This window comes from Mus caroli, chromosome X (genome assembly GCF_900094665.2).
Source record: "Mus caroli chromosome X, CAROLI_EIJ_v1.1, whole genome shotgun sequence".
Taxonomy (NCBI): Eukaryota; Metazoa; Chordata; class Mammalia; order Rodentia; family Muridae; genus Mus; species Mus caroli.
Window position 1 is genome coordinate 112,180,709 of NC_034589.1, and position 16,020 is coordinate 112,196,728.

General features: G+C 36.5%; 1 pseudogene; it reads right to left on the bottom strand.

Annotated features, from left to right (window-relative positions):
* Positions 1 to 550: 550 nt before the first annotated feature.
* Positions 551 to 673, bottom strand: LOC115030205 (annotated as a pseudogene).
* Positions 674 to 16,020: the final 15,347 nt, after the last annotated feature.

A 16,020-nucleotide genomic window follows, 5' to 3' on the forward strand; every position in this document is an offset into this window, starting at 1 on the left:
CACCATGCTCCACAGGTGGCTGTTACTCACCTCAACCTCCAGTTCTCCCTCTCTTATTTGTGCCCACATCTTACTGTTTTCCTTCTCTTGAATTTTTCCAACACTTGTTATTCTTAGTGGTGCCTGTAGTCTCTGAAAGTCTCGAGCTGTTTAAGGAATCATTTCAGGAGTGTCATGCCTTTCCTGTGCATTAAGGCACAAGGTCATCTCAGGCATTGTATGCCAATCTAGTCGAGTATGACACCATGCTGATAGTCATCTCAGACTTGTTTCCTCTCTGGGTACATGGAGTCAGACTGGTGGTCTGCATGAGTTTCTTCTCATTTGGTCCACCCACATGGGCCCTTGTGGTGGTTGTCTATCTATGGCTCTCTCCTACCTGGGTCTACTGTCCTATATAGGGTGCTTCTCAAGCTATGCCCAAGGCAGGGATTATGTCTTCCTCCTGTAATTCTGTATGGGCCTAGTGGTGCTGTACTGAAGCTTCACTCAAGCTAGCTCCCTATCTGGAGCCATGGCACCAGTATATTGGTCATCTCAGGCTTGCTTTCTTCAGAGACTGTTGTTAAGTCAGTTGTTCACAGGTCAGAGCATAGATATAGCCTCTCTCCTCTCTGTCACCTACTGATGCACAAGTGATACAGCAGCAACACCTGCAACATCTCGGGAGATGTATACATTTTAATATTTTAACCCATTCCAGGAACATACAACAGAGAACTTTTGTTCAAATCATGTTTCACGAATACCACAAAGTGTTCTAACTTACAAATGATCAATGAACTACTTTTATAAAAGATGTGAGTTTGAAAGTGGATGGAAATTTTTAATAGAGGGTTGTGTGATGAGATGAGAGTACAAACAGGATTGAGCAACAATACCCAAAATAAAGAATTAATGAAAAACACATTAAAATCTATTACTTTGTAATCTATTTCAAGTACTCTCTTAAAAAAATGGAGGCTCCAGAAAGTTGTTCACTGGATAATGGCATTGACTGCTCTTCAAAAATATCTGAATTTAGTTCCCAGATCCCACATGGTGACTCACAACTGTCTTTAGTTCTAGTTCCAATTGATATGACACCATCTTCTGTCCTTTTGAGATACCCAACATGCAAGTGGTGCATATGCATACATGAATACAAAAATTCATACATATGAAATAAAAATAGATAACTCTTTTTTTCTAAAAAGGAATAAATATAGTTTGGATTGAAATATTGAATGAGCAGATAATGTTGCTCCCAGAGGCCATAAGTTATTAAAGAAAAAGTCCAGTTACAGATCAAGTATATTTTCCTATGAAATATTAGTCTCTCAGGGAAGCTGATGATGTTTCCAAACAATATAGGCAATTTCCATTGATCTTGGTTGTCCACCAGAAATGGATTTTAATTCTCCATTGCAAAAAAAACACTACACACTTTGTTTACTGGAAAGAGATATAAATTTAAAGAAGAAAGATCCTTTACTGCTGGTAATCATTAATAGGGCTAGAAGGTCCTTGTAGGAAGGTCCTTGTAGGCTATTGTATTAGAAATGCCATGAATAGCCTTATCCATCTGTGAGGAATGATAAATCAGCAATCCTGACAGTGTTTACAATAGTAATGATATAAGATTAGAAGGATATTGGTTACACATGGGGGGATAGTTAATAAAAAAATATATTTAGGAAAAGTGTCAATGTGTTTTTCTACAACAAAGAGATTTCAAATATAGGAAAGAGGAAAATATTAAAATAAGCTGAATAGTGTTTATGTTTCAGATTGAAATAACAACTGTTTATCAGTTATACACAGCAAAATAGCACTTCTCATTAAGGAAATCAAAATAACTTTTCACATTTTTAATACAGACATTGAATTTGGAGATTATAGGACAAGCCTCAGACACTTTTTTTTTTCAGGGAAATAACATGCTCATGAAATGATGGAAGGGGAGTCAATGTAACATGGGAAGTTATTTGAAGGGACTTGTATTAGTCAGATCAGTACCAATTGATTTATTAGACCAAGAATTTCCAATAGCATTTTTAGAGATGGAATAAATTATTGCAGAATCATGTATTTTGGGGACATTGTCACACTATCTAGGCATTATTGGATGAGGTGGCCTTGAATTCATAAAAGCCACCTGCTTTTGTCTGCCTCCCTGGTGTTTGATTTAAAGGTATGCCCCACCATGTCCAGCTTCAGAAGTATATTTTAAACCACTAGATCTATTGGGAACTAATAAAATCATTCTAGAGTTTTGATTAGTGATAAATCATATATGTGTGTGTATATATATATATATACATATATATGTATATGTGTATATATTTATATACATATATATGTATATATATGTGAAAATCTCTCTATGATAAAAAAACCCACAAAGTTCACAATAAAGCATTTTTCTTGAAATATTATTTGCAAATCCATTAAAGTGACTATTATTACTACAGTGTCAATTAAAATTTCATGTCACTTTATTAGATAAAATGAAAATAAATAATAGTAATTTCATATTATTACAGTCAATAATATGTGGATTGATTCCAGTAAAAACCACCAATCAAACTCAAAGAAAGTATATAATATAAAGTAACTAATCTTTACTATTGAGAAGTGTCAAGAAAAGATATTCAAAGAAAGGTGTGACAGTATCTAAAGTGAAGGATAATAAGTGAATATTTTCACTAAAATTAATGTCCAAAGTGTTTTAAAACAGACTCATCTAATCTAAAGTGCATTATGTTGTTAATTATCAAACCTTCAAGGATTTTTTTGACAAAATAAAATGTTATAATATACATAAATTCTGTAATTTTTGATATATCTAATTTAGTAGTGGCTTTCTAAGTATAAAGCATGTTTGAAGCAGTATTGAAGAGGTTGCATGCACAAAAGAATCAGAGAAAGGGTATCTTGTAGTTTAATATATATCTGTAAGATTAAAATTGCTTCCAAGTTTTAAAATATCACAAGTAATAGATATAACTAGTTACTTTTTCCTTTCTTTAAATGATGATAAATCATTTCAATTGCAATTGCATTGACTTATTTTATTTTACTGTGGAAAAAAGAGAATAAATACATGTGTAAAGATTATAGAAGCCAGGCAGTGGTGGCGCACGCCTTTAATCCCAGCACTTGAGAAGCATAGGCAGGCAGATTTCTGAGTTCGAGGCCAGCCTGGTCTAGAGAGTGAGTTCCAAGACAGCCAGGGCTACGCAGAGAAACCCTGTCTTGAAAAAAAAATTAAAGGAATGGCTTTACAAAGGAGTGACATTTAGATATGTAATGTGTAGCTCTAAATTTAATATACGTATCAAAGGTCTCATTTAAATGATGTGGAGTTATCCCCCAAGTTTCTTTAAGGGAAGTATTTCATAACAATAAAAATCATGGAATACTTTAAGGGAAATGGAAGAAATTAGTAAAAGATGATACTAAATATAGTATTTCATACGTTTTTTCTTATAAAAAGTATAAGAAGTAAATTTACTATTTCATGGGTTCATTCATTCTTCCTTTATATTCTTGTTTTAGTAAATTCCACTTCTTCCTATTGTAATACTCAAATATCCTAACATTATTACTTTGTTTGCAGTAAACTTAGTTTTTGTATTTTATGTTACAATTCCAGAGAACATTAATTGCTTTCCAGTTCTAATTGCTTAAATGTATACATTATTTATTTTCAATAATGTTAATTCTACCCAGAGATTAATGTTATTTATTAAAATATCTTGCATAATTATTGGATATTATATTATTATTTATATGCTATCAGTACCTAAGTAGTAAAGAAAAAATAGAAAAACTAAGAAAGGAACTATCTTTAGAAGGAAAGTAAGGCTGGGGGATTTAACTCAGCAGTAGCTCTTGCATACAACCTACAAAACCCCAGGTTCTATTTCTAGGACCTCATAAAAGAAAATTAATCAGAAATTAGTCATTTAAAGGAATGCAGAACAAGGTATGAGATTCCCCAGAAAAGAGATAAGAGTAAAGCATAACTATACATTATAGAAAAATCAAGGACTAACTAAATCAAAAGCTCTATTTAAACTGAGCTCTTAACTTTCATGAAAATGGCTCTTACAAAAATACATACCATCAGATATTTCTGTTCTTAACCACTATAATGTGAACTTTTTATGACTTTGTTTTATGGAATTATGTTGTAGTATCCTATTTGACAGCAATGTTACAATTTAAAGAAACAAACTTACAAAATTTTATTCTTTGATAGCAATTTCCTTGAGATTAGTCTGTCTGCAGTAGAGTGCTATCTCTGTGAGGAGCCACAGAACATAATCTAGAATATTTTTCCCATAGAAAAACATTCTTACATCCAGTTTTATTTTGTTTTTTGAAAATCATGACTCTCACATCTAGGTTTTTCTCCATAAAGCTGATAGCCAGGGACAAATTTGATTCAAATGACAATATAAATCTGTAAAATACATAAGGCTGAACAGCGAGTATTTAGCCAGTTAACAATCTTATCATGTTGTATTCTGAACTTTTGACATTTTTTATGGAGACACGCGTGCACACGCGCGCGCGCACACACACACACACACACAGACACATATATACACATTTACATGTACATATATATATATGTATATATATTCACAAAAGAAAGCGATCGATCCCATGTTATACAGTCCAAATTTTTCAATTGGTTCAAAGGCCAAAAGTATGATCCAGTAAGAATTTTGCTACAATTACAGTCTCTGTGAGTCCTATGGACCCAGGTTAGTAGACTGAGTAGGTCTTCTTGTGGTGTCCTGGACACCTCCAGTACAGAGCCTGGCATGGTCTTTGTGGTGACAGAGCGACATGGTTCCTGCCCCTGGGACAATACACTGTGTTACCAACCAAGAGTGTCAAAAGCTGTTGTGGGCATAAGTCTTGTTTTTCTAATAATGTACATATTTTCTGAACCTACTAGCAGTATTGCACTACTTCTTTCCAAGGAATGTTCTCCCTATTAATGTGAATGATTCCATGATAATTAGAGACAACAGGAGTCCAGGAGTCAAGGCTTTGTTCAGCAAAATGGTAAACACTGGTACCTTCAGTACAGCTTTTAAGGCTATGGGAAAGAGCTCTAAATAAATGCATTTGAAAAATATACATTCTCATCTATGCAAAAATATAAAAGTGCAATATGAATTATGAGGGGCTTCATGAATCTAAAGAAACAGAAGTAGCTATACTATTAGCCAGCTTGTCAGAAAGATACAATGATAGGCAGATACAAATGAACGCAGATTCTTCAGTTCAAAGTCAACCTGGGACACAAAGAATTCAAGCCCAGCTGTGGTGGAAAATGGTAATTTCATGGCAAGGTCCCACCCAACTACCTTATTTTTTGTCGTTAACAAAGGCAGTAAGATCTCTTAACACTTGCAATGTTAAGAAAAATAAGTATCCTCAATGTCTCTTAAGAATCTAAGTTCAGGGGTCATGGGATGCTGATACATAAGATAATCAAAAGGAAAACCTGCAGTAAATTACTGGATTGATATGTATAATAAAAGACTGAATCTGTGTTCTGCAGAAGATGAGCTATCCAGAGATTTTTTTAGGTTAAAAAGACAGAACCGCTTGGAGAATGGACACACATATCTGCAAGCAGGAAATGGACAGAGAGCTCTCTTAAATAGTAAGCAAGCAGGATATAGAAAGAAATACAGAGAGACTATAAAGAGAAAGCAGAACACAGAGAAGCAGACTGGAAAATTTATGTCAAGCTGAACACAGAGAATCAGCTTGGGTCCATGATTAAGGGCTCCTGTCTAAAGGAAATACTGGGACCAAGTGTGGAGCAGAGACTGAAGGAAAGGCCATCCAAACCTTGGGATCCATCCCATATACAGCCACCAAACCCAGACACTATGCGGATGCCAAGAAGTGCTTGCTGACAGGAGCCTGCTATAGTCTCCTGAGAGGCTTTGCCAGTGCCTGACAGATATAGAGATGGATGCTTGCAACCAACCACTGGAACCCCATTAGCATGGAGTTATCCATTGGAGGAGGTAGAGAAAGGACTGAAGGAACAGAAGGGCTTTGCAACCCCATAGGAAGAACAACAATATCAACCAACCAGACACACCAGAGCTCCCAGAGACTAAACCACCAACCAAAGTGTACAAATGGAGGGACCCGTGGCTCAAGCTGCATATGTAGCAGTGGATGGCATTCTATTGCATCAGTAGGAGGAGAAACTCATGGTTCTATGAAGGCTCGATTCCCCAGTGTAGGGGAATGCCAGGGCTGTGAGGTGAGAGTTAATGAGTGGTAGGGGGAGCATCCTTATAGAATCAGGGGAAGGAGGGATGGGAGAGGGGGATTTTGGAGGGGAAACTGGGAAAGGGGATAACATTTGAAATGTAAATACTTAAAATATCAAAACAACAACAAAAACAAAACCTTCAAGTAATTCTTTTCGCTGCTCCTAGACACCTTTTCTCTCAGAACTCCTCTCCAAGCCAGTGATTGTCCTTGGCACTCCAGCTTGATGAATTCTGTCTCCCACTCTTCCCCAAGACTTTCTTGAGTTCCATGTGATATTTGGCAGTGTATTTCTGCATCTGTTTATATCTGCTGTTAGATGAACCTCCCAAGGGACATTTATTCTAGGTTACTGTCATACCTGACTTTCTGGGTCTGGGTTACCTCACTCAGGATAATATTTTCTAGTTCCATCCATTTGTCTCAAGTCATTGCAGGACTAGGTACATCCTCTCCAACTGTAGCCAGAGAAGACCGCCCAGTTAGGGGAACGAAATCCAAAAGCAGGAAACAGTGTCAGGGACAGTTCCTGTTGTGGAAAGCCCTAGGGTTAATTATATTTGATGTCAATTCCATTCTCCTGTGAGTGGCTGTGAACAAGGAATGAGTCAGTACTCAGGTGATTTCCTGTAAACCTGCTTCCCACAATAATTTGTAAAGTAAAGGAGAGCTGGTGTTTGGCAGATAAAAGGGAAGGTGGAGCAGAAGGTGGCAGAGAGAAGAAGGAAAAAAATAGAAGAGGGAGAGGATGCAGAGGAGGAGGAAGAAGAATAAAAGCAGAGTAGAAGTATCTGGCCTGGAGAAACCACAAGTTCTAAGGGATCTCATATATTTCTAAGGGATCTCACATATGTGGAAGATGGTAGTGTAGCAGTAGATCTGCCCAGTCTAGGCGCACAGCATGTAATCATATTAACTATGTTGTGTTTTCATTGCTGGGGCATATTTAGGTAAACATTTACCACAACAAGTCCCCACTCAAGTTATTAGGGGACCCACATGAAAACCAAGATACGCATCTGATACATATGCACAGGCCACATATGTCCTGCTCTTTATTCTTTTTGATTGGTGTGTCATTCTCTGGAAACCCCCATGGGTCCAGGTTAGTTGAAACTGTGGTCTTGTGGAGTTCCCATCTCCTCTTAGTTCCTCAGCCCTTCCCCCAACTCTTCCATAAGAATTCCTGAGCTTCCTTTAATGTTTTGTTATGGCTCTCTACATCTGTTTCAGTCAGTCAGTGGCTAAGTGGAGCCTCTCAGAGGACAATTATACTAGGCTCCTGTAAATGAAGAAAATATCTAATTAAAAAAAAAAAACGTGGAGTTAAAATGTGTTTACATTTGAACAATTATCAATGTCTTTTCATTTTATGAAATCAAAACTAAATTAGAAAATTATTGCATTGATCAGAGTTACATGAATTTAACCATAGCTATTGTAGATGAGTGTTTATAGGCATTTGGAAAAAAAAAACTTGTGAGGTATATTTTATTATATTTTATTTTTTATTTTTATTGATTACTTTATTTATTTACATTTCAAATGTTATTTCCCTTCCAAGTTTCTCCTCCACAAACCCTCATCCCATCTCCTCCTTCCCGCTGCTTCTATGAGGGAGATTCCCCACCCACCCACCCAACCACACACCCATGCCTGCCTAACCTCCTTAGCATTCCTGTACACTGGGGCATCCACTCTCCACAGAACCAAGCGCATCCCCTCCCACTGATACCAGATAAGACAATCCTCTGCTTACATATGGAGATGGAGCCATTTGTCCCACCATGTATATGCCTTGGTGGTTTACTTTCTGGGAACTTTGGGAGAGGGGTCTGTTTGGTATTGTTCTACCTATGGGGTTGTAAATCCCTTCAGCTCCTTCAGTCCTTCCAACACCTTCTCCATTGGTGTCCCTGTGATCAGCTTATTGTTGGCTCTGAACATCAGCGTCTGTGTTGGTCAGGTTCTGGCAAAACATCTCAGGGGACAGCCATACCAGGCTCCTGTCAACAAGCACTTTTTGGCATCAGCAATTGTGTCAGGCTTTGTTATCTGCAGGTGTGATGGATCCCTAGGTGGGACAGTCTCTGGATAGCTTTTCCTTGAGTTGCTGATCACTCTTCTTCCCTGTATTTCCTTTAGACAAGGGTAATTCTGGGTTAATATTGTTGAGATGAGTGGATGCACCCATCTGCATATGGTCTCTACAGATTCTTTTTCCCCTCTGTTGGGTATTACAGCTAATGTCATGCCCAATGTGTCCTGGGAGCCTCTTGCTTTCCTGGAATATGGGACTTTCTAGTAGCTACCCCCAGGTCTCCATCTCCCACTGCTACATACCACCGTTCAATTTCCTGATCCTCTGGACTTCTCCTCAACATCCTTCCACACCTGCCCTCCTTTCCCCTTCCCCCTCATCTCTCCCTCAAAAATAACTTCCTACGTCTACCTGCCTTGATGATTACTTTGTCCTCCCTTCTAAGTAGTACTGAAGCATCCACATTTTGGTCATCCTTCTTCTTTCATATTGTCTGTGAGTTGTATTATGGGCATTCTGAGATTTTTTTCCTAATACCCACTTATCAGTGAGTACATACCATGTGTGGTTTTATTTGAAACTGTTCTTACCTTACTCAGGATGATATTTTCTAGTTCCATCCATGTGCTTAAGAATTTCAGGAAGTCATTGCTTTTAATAACTGAGTAGTACTCCATTTTGTAAATGTATCACATTTTCTGTATCCATTCCTCTAGTGAGGAACATCTGGGTTGTTTTTAGCTTTTAGCTATAATAGATAAGGCTGCTATGAATATAGTGGAGTATGTTTCCTTGTTGTATGTTAGAGAATATGCCAAGTAGGATATAGTTGGGTCCTCAGGTAGTACTATGTCCAATTTTCTGAGAAACTGCCAAACTTATTTCCAGAGTGGATGTATCCACTTGCAATCCCCCTAGCAATGGAGGAGTGTTCCTCTTTCTCCACATCCTTGCCAGCATCTGCTGTCACATGAGTTTTTGATTTTAGCCTTTCTGACTGGGGTGAGGTGGAATATCAAGGTCCGTTTGATTTGCATTTCCCTGATGACTAAGGATGTTGAAGATTTCTTTAGGTACCTCTCAGCCATTCGAGATTCCTCAGTTGAGAATTCTTTGTTTAGCATTGTACCCTATTTTTAATAGAATTATTTGGTTCTCTGGAGTCTAACTTCTTGAGTTCTTCATATATGATTTTTGTTAATATTTTAACCAATTGTCTTGGCTAAAAATGGTTCTTTGCTCAAGCTTTCAGTACATTATTTCATACTCTTGAAATTTATGTATATACAATGTGCAGGGTTACTTAAGGAGTTCATTTATTTTTGGAACATGATCAAAGAATGGTATCATATGAGAATTCTGAGTGCTTCTGAGAAAACCCAAGAATCTTGTGACTTTCATTTCTTTCTTTCTTTCTTTTTTTAATTGAATTTAAATATTTTTTTTTTTTTTTACTTATTTACCTTACATCCTGCTCACTGTTCTCCCACTCCAGGTCATGCCTTCCTAAAGTACTTCCTTCCCCTATTGCTCATCCCCCATTCCCTCCTTCTCTGAGGGGGTAGGCCCCTCTCCCTTTAATATTCCCCCTCCCTGCCCTTCAAGTCTCTACAAGCTTAGGCACATCTTCTCCCATTGAGGCCAGACAATGTAGCCTAGCTAGAACATTTGCCAAGTACAATCAACATCTTTTGGGATAGCTCCGGTTCCAGTTATTCAGGACCCATATGAAAACTAAGCTGTGCATCTGCTCCATATGTGTGGGGAGGCCTTGGTCAAGCCTGTTTATGTTCTTTGGTTGGTGGTTCAGACTCTGAGATCCCCAATGGTCCAGGTTAATGAACACTGTTTCGTTTTTTTAAAAATAACCAACATGTTTTGACGACCCTCACAGGAGTAATTGGTAAGTATATATATATGAATATGTTTATGTGTATGCATATATTTGCATATGCAGGCAAATACATATGCATGCATATATATAGATGCATAGATATACACATATACATACATGTATATGTATTTGTCTATATATGTACATATGCATACACAAATATGCCATACACACATACAAACACACACACACATATATATGTATATATATATACATAAGAATATTTTTGAATATGTGTTTACATCTAGAAAATTATAGCAACAGGTTATTCATTAAATGAACTAAATTGATATGCTAACATAGAATTCCTTCTAGCTGGTTCTGTTGAACTAGTCATATTAAACCTCACAACTTAATTGCAAATCATTAAAAATTGATTTTTCATTTAAGTTTTCTAATGAATGTAAATTATTTCTTATGATATGTCAATTAAACTTAAGAAATATTGGTTATTGACTTTCCTTGTCAAAATTCTTTTATCTGAGAAATTTGAGGATTACTTTCTTAAATAAAATCAACTATTATTAGCATTTTGTGGTTAAACAAATAAATTTAAACTATTTCCTTTATATTTGCACTATTAAGTAACTTTTATATTTATTTTTGTCATTCATACAGCCCAGGGTCCATTCTTCTCTAACTACATGGAAAGGTATGTATAAATATGTAAAAGTTTAACTGCAATTCATAACTGAATTTTTTACATAGAAGTTCGAAGGCTCCAAAGTAAAATCTTGCTTTATTTTTTCAACTTGAAAGCATTTTTCTCATTAACCCAGAGTATTTTGTAAATAGAATAAAGTGCCAAAATGGCAATATTCCTCAATATTAATTATCTTGGAGGGCTCAAACCTTTAAAAAGCAGAAACTTAAGAGGAAATGGTTTTTCTATGTATTTTAAAGAATGGTGGCTCAATTTAGCACAATAGAAATTTATATAAAAATAACTTATATCAATAAAAATTTTAACAGAATCAAATCAGGATCAATAAAATCAGGAAAAGGAAACAATGAGAAATTAGCCTAAATATCAGCAATGTACTCTTAAACCTTGGTTCAGTAATTTATTCAGCATAAAATTCTATACAACACATTGAATTTAACCAATACAAATGCATTTCATTTCTCAAGGTTGGCATAGCTACTTCACAGAAATATCATAAAGAATAAAGAAGCTTATATATGTCAACTACATTTTAAAATATTGTTTAAGGTTTTTAAAGTCTATATGTAGATTCCAAAAGTCAATTACATGAGCTAATCTCTCATCAAATCTGTAGTCTTCACTATTTCCAGAGTCACCATACATATAAAGATGGCTTATATTTTTAATTCTCCAATTTTTATATTCATTCAAAACAAGTATCAAATCCAATTTTCATGTGAATATTGTTTAACAGCCTAAAGTCCAAAAATGTTTGCTCTAAAATAGCAAGAATGTTGCCAACATATTTTATATTTGGTCTTTTGATCGGAGTCAATCTAACTATAATAAGGTAATATTTCTTTTCAGTTCTGATTTGCATATTCAAAAGATTAGTAGTTTTGAACATTTTACTAATAAAACTTCAATATTTGTATGAATCCTTGTTTAACCATTTTGAAATGGATTTTTTTTTTATTTTTTATTTACTTTTTTTTTTTTAGGTATTTATTTCGTTTACATTTCCAATGCTATCCTGGAAGTCCCCCATACCCTCCCCACAACCCCCGCTCCCCTACCCACCCACTCCCCCTTCTTGGCCCTGGTGTTCCCCTGTACTGGGGCATATAAAGTTTGCAAGACATGAGCTCCCAGGGAGGGGGGTACTGGTTAGTTCATATTGTTGTTCCACCTATAGGGTTGCAGATCCCTTTAGCTCCTTGGGTACTTTCTCTAGTTTCTCCATTGGGGGTCCTGTGATCCATCCAATAGCTGATTGTGAGCATCCACTTCTGTGTTTGCTAGGCCCTGGCATAGTAAAACAGTGCATTCTTATAACACTAAAATACTTTATTGATCATAGATAAAAACAATGTAAGATTTCATAATTTTGACTTAATTTCTAATCATGATTTCTAGTGCTAATGTTTTTGACTGTTGAATTAAAATGTATCTAACAATCATGGTGTATATATTCAAAATGACACAATTTGTAAGCAATTTTTCTACTATGATTGGTCTCTGTAACATCAAAGACACTGTCATGAAATTCTATTATCTCAGAAAATTCAAACCAGCTTGATGGTTTCATTCATGGTCTTCCAGCATTAAACAAGTTGGTCCTGCTTCAAGGTCATCCATGAGAAATCATATACCCATTAACATTCTTTCAACTGTGGAAATATGGGAAACAAGATTGTTGGTTGAACTATTTTCAAGGTCAGCGTTGGATTTCAAAAATTTTTTGAAGCCTTGGAAGAGATCTGGAAAGAACTTAAGTAACATTTGTAATTCTTTACCCGTCCTTTTCATCTGTTGTGGCATTATACCTGTCTTGTCTTTATGATTGGCATCATGTTTGTACCTGCTATTTGGAATTATAATTTGAGATAGACTTCTCCTTCCAAGTTTATGAATTCCAGGTCTCTGTTTTTCAGAAGCATATAAATCCCTAGTTACTTTTTTTGAGCTGATATCCACGTGTTCATTCTCATTTCTCACATTTAGCTCACATAGACACCTTCCTGGCCAGAGGAAGTGCTTTGCCTGAGCATCGGCAGCAGACATTTGGTTCCGGGCTTGAAATGGATTTTTAAAGGTCAGTGTTTTGTTTGTTCTCCATCATCATTACCATTATTGTTGTTATTATTATTATTGTTGTTGTTATTATTATCATTATTATTATCCTCATTGCTAGTAGTAGTAGTAGTAGTAGTAGTAGTAGTAGTAGTAGAAATTATATGAATCTTTATAATCAAGGCTGATTTTAAACTCATAATCAACCTGGTTCTCTATTTCAAATGTTGGAATTACAGGTATGTACAACTATGACCAACTGAGTGCAAACTTTTTCAAAATGCCTACTTCAATTGTCAATTTCATATATGGTTGTATTTTAATTAAAAAAAATAGCAAGTAATCACTTTTGTGTTTCACAGCCGGGTAAGAATACTGGTAGATTGCTTAGGCTACACTTGACATCCTTACACATTTGGGAATATGAAAACAGGAATTGTTCTGTGCAGATTCTGTATGAAAGAATAGAATGGTATGAGGTTGAATTGAAGGGCTGGACACAGGAGGAGTTGAAGGAAGGAAGTGATTTCATCACAATAAAGTATACTCATGTATGAAAGTTACATTTAAAATTAAATACAAATAAACATTTCAAAATATAAAACATCAATGCACACATTCTTAAAAAAAAACAATATGATCTATAATATGACACAGGCATACCACTCACACATGTAAAGCCAAAGGACTGCATATTTTTTCTAGAGATACCTACATACTATTGATACTTATTCATACTCATTTTACTGATGCTCTAGTCTCAATATCTAGAAAATTAGCATATATATCTATATTTACATCTATCTATCTATCTAGAGACAGAGAGAGACAGAGACAGAGAGAGACAGAGAGAGACAGAAAGACAGAGAGACAGAGACAGAGAGAGAGAGAAAGGAGTCTTTTACACTGAAGGAATTTGGCAGTATGAAACAACATGAATTAATATAGGTTATATTAATAAGCAAAAAATGTATGGAGGAAATGTAGTATGACTTCATTTTGTTGTGGCATATAAATTACAACAAATCAGAGAAGCAGACGATATGATCACAGTTATTTCTGGATGGTTTGTGGGGAAATGTAGAACTGCTACTTGACAAATATAAAATTGTCATTATTTTATATTTATATTTGTTAAAATCTCAAATATCCTTGTAATAATTGTAACATTGTAATAACAAATTGTCAGCAATATCTTTTAACAGAAATAAAAATGAATATACCCCCTTAAATATCAGAAGATACGTTCAAAATGCTACTAGCATATAAATTTTCTATGGAAACTTCTAAAATTAAATAACATCTTCACTATTTAAAATTATATTGAAAATATTTTATATTATATATTCTGATTATGATTTCTTCTCCTCCAAGATATTCCCCACTGCTCAATCCACTTAAATTCACATCTTTTTTTTCTTTCTCTCTCATTAAAAACAGCGATCTGGACATGGTCCCCAGTTGAAGTAAGGGGCCATACACCCATCTAGAAATTTGTAACCCAGAATTGTCCCTGCCTACAGAAAACACAGGGACAAAAATGGAGCAGATTCTGAAGGAAATGCCATCTAGAGACCTCCCCATGTAGGGATGCATCCAATCTGCAGACAGGAAACCCACACACAGTTGCTGATGCCAAGAAGCGCTTGCCTGGTATGACTGTTCCCTGAGGTATTATACCATCACCTGACCAAAACAGATGCAGACACTTAGAGCCTGTGGACCACAATGGAAGAGTTAGGGAAAGCACTGAAGGAGCTGAAAGGGATTGCAACCCCACAGGAAGAACAATGTCAACTAATTGAACCACCCAAATCTCCCAGGAACTAAACCACCTATGTATACAAAGAGTATACATAGAGGGAACCATGGCTCCAGACACATATATAGTAGAGGATGGCCTTATCTGTCATCAATGGAACGGGAGGCCCTTGGTGCTCTGGAGGCTCGATGATGCAGCATAGGGTGATGCTAGAGCAGTGAGGCAGGAGTGGGTGAGTGGCTAGAGGAGCATACCCTTAGAGGCAGGGGTTGGAGAGAGAGGGTAGATGGGATGGGGGGTTGTTGGAGGGGTAACCAGGAAGGGGGATATCAATTGAAATGTAAACAATTTAAATGATTAATAAATAAAAACGATTTTCACTTTGAAAACCTTATAATACATAAGACAAGGTAAACACACACACCTATGTTGAAAATAATTCCATCTCAGTAGTAGAACAGTTGCTTTGCCTGAGCTTGTCTGTGGGAAGTAAAAGGGGCCGGGGGAAGCAGGTGGGAGGGAGGAAAGCCCACATCCGGCCAGAGTTCCTCCTATGCTCTGGGCAGGTGGATACCCACTTGGCCCCGGGTGGGCATCTAAGCCACTGACCCCACTCGATGGGGGATGGACAAGGGGCAGCCCCCCATAACCAAGATGACACCCTGTGCCCCGGGGTTATGGGAGAGAAAGCTTAGGGAAAGAGGTTCCCACACAGGTGATAGTCTGTGCAGCTGGCCTTGATGAGCAGAGTCTGTCTATGGTTTTAGAGTTTTGTTATAAAAAGGCAGGGAGAAAGGGAGAAGGTAAAAGAGAGAAAGAGAGAGAGGCCGGGCCATGGCCAAGAAGAAAGAAGGGGGAAAGGAGAGAGAGGGCACTTGTCCATGTATTTGAACTCTAGCAATGTAAAAATTTGTCCTTTTAAAATAAAATTTGTTAGATCTCAAGTGTGTACACAGTACTGTTTTTTTGAACTGTACATGACTATTTCATAACTTGAATTAATATGATTTAATTCTATATCTGTTACCTTAGTCATCATTATTTATTCTTTCAATTTTTTTTGGCAGGATTTCTCTGTATAGCTCTGGCTGTCCTGGAACTCACTCTGTAGACCAGACTGGTCTCGAACACAGAAATTCGTCTGCCTCTGCCTCTGCCTCCCAAGTGCTGGGATTAAAGGTTTGTGCCACCATGCCCAGCTTTATTCTTTCACTTTTTTATCGGTTATTTTATTTATTTACATTTCAAATGTAATCCCCCTTCCCAGTTTTCCCTCCACAAACCCCCTATGCCCTTCTCCTCCC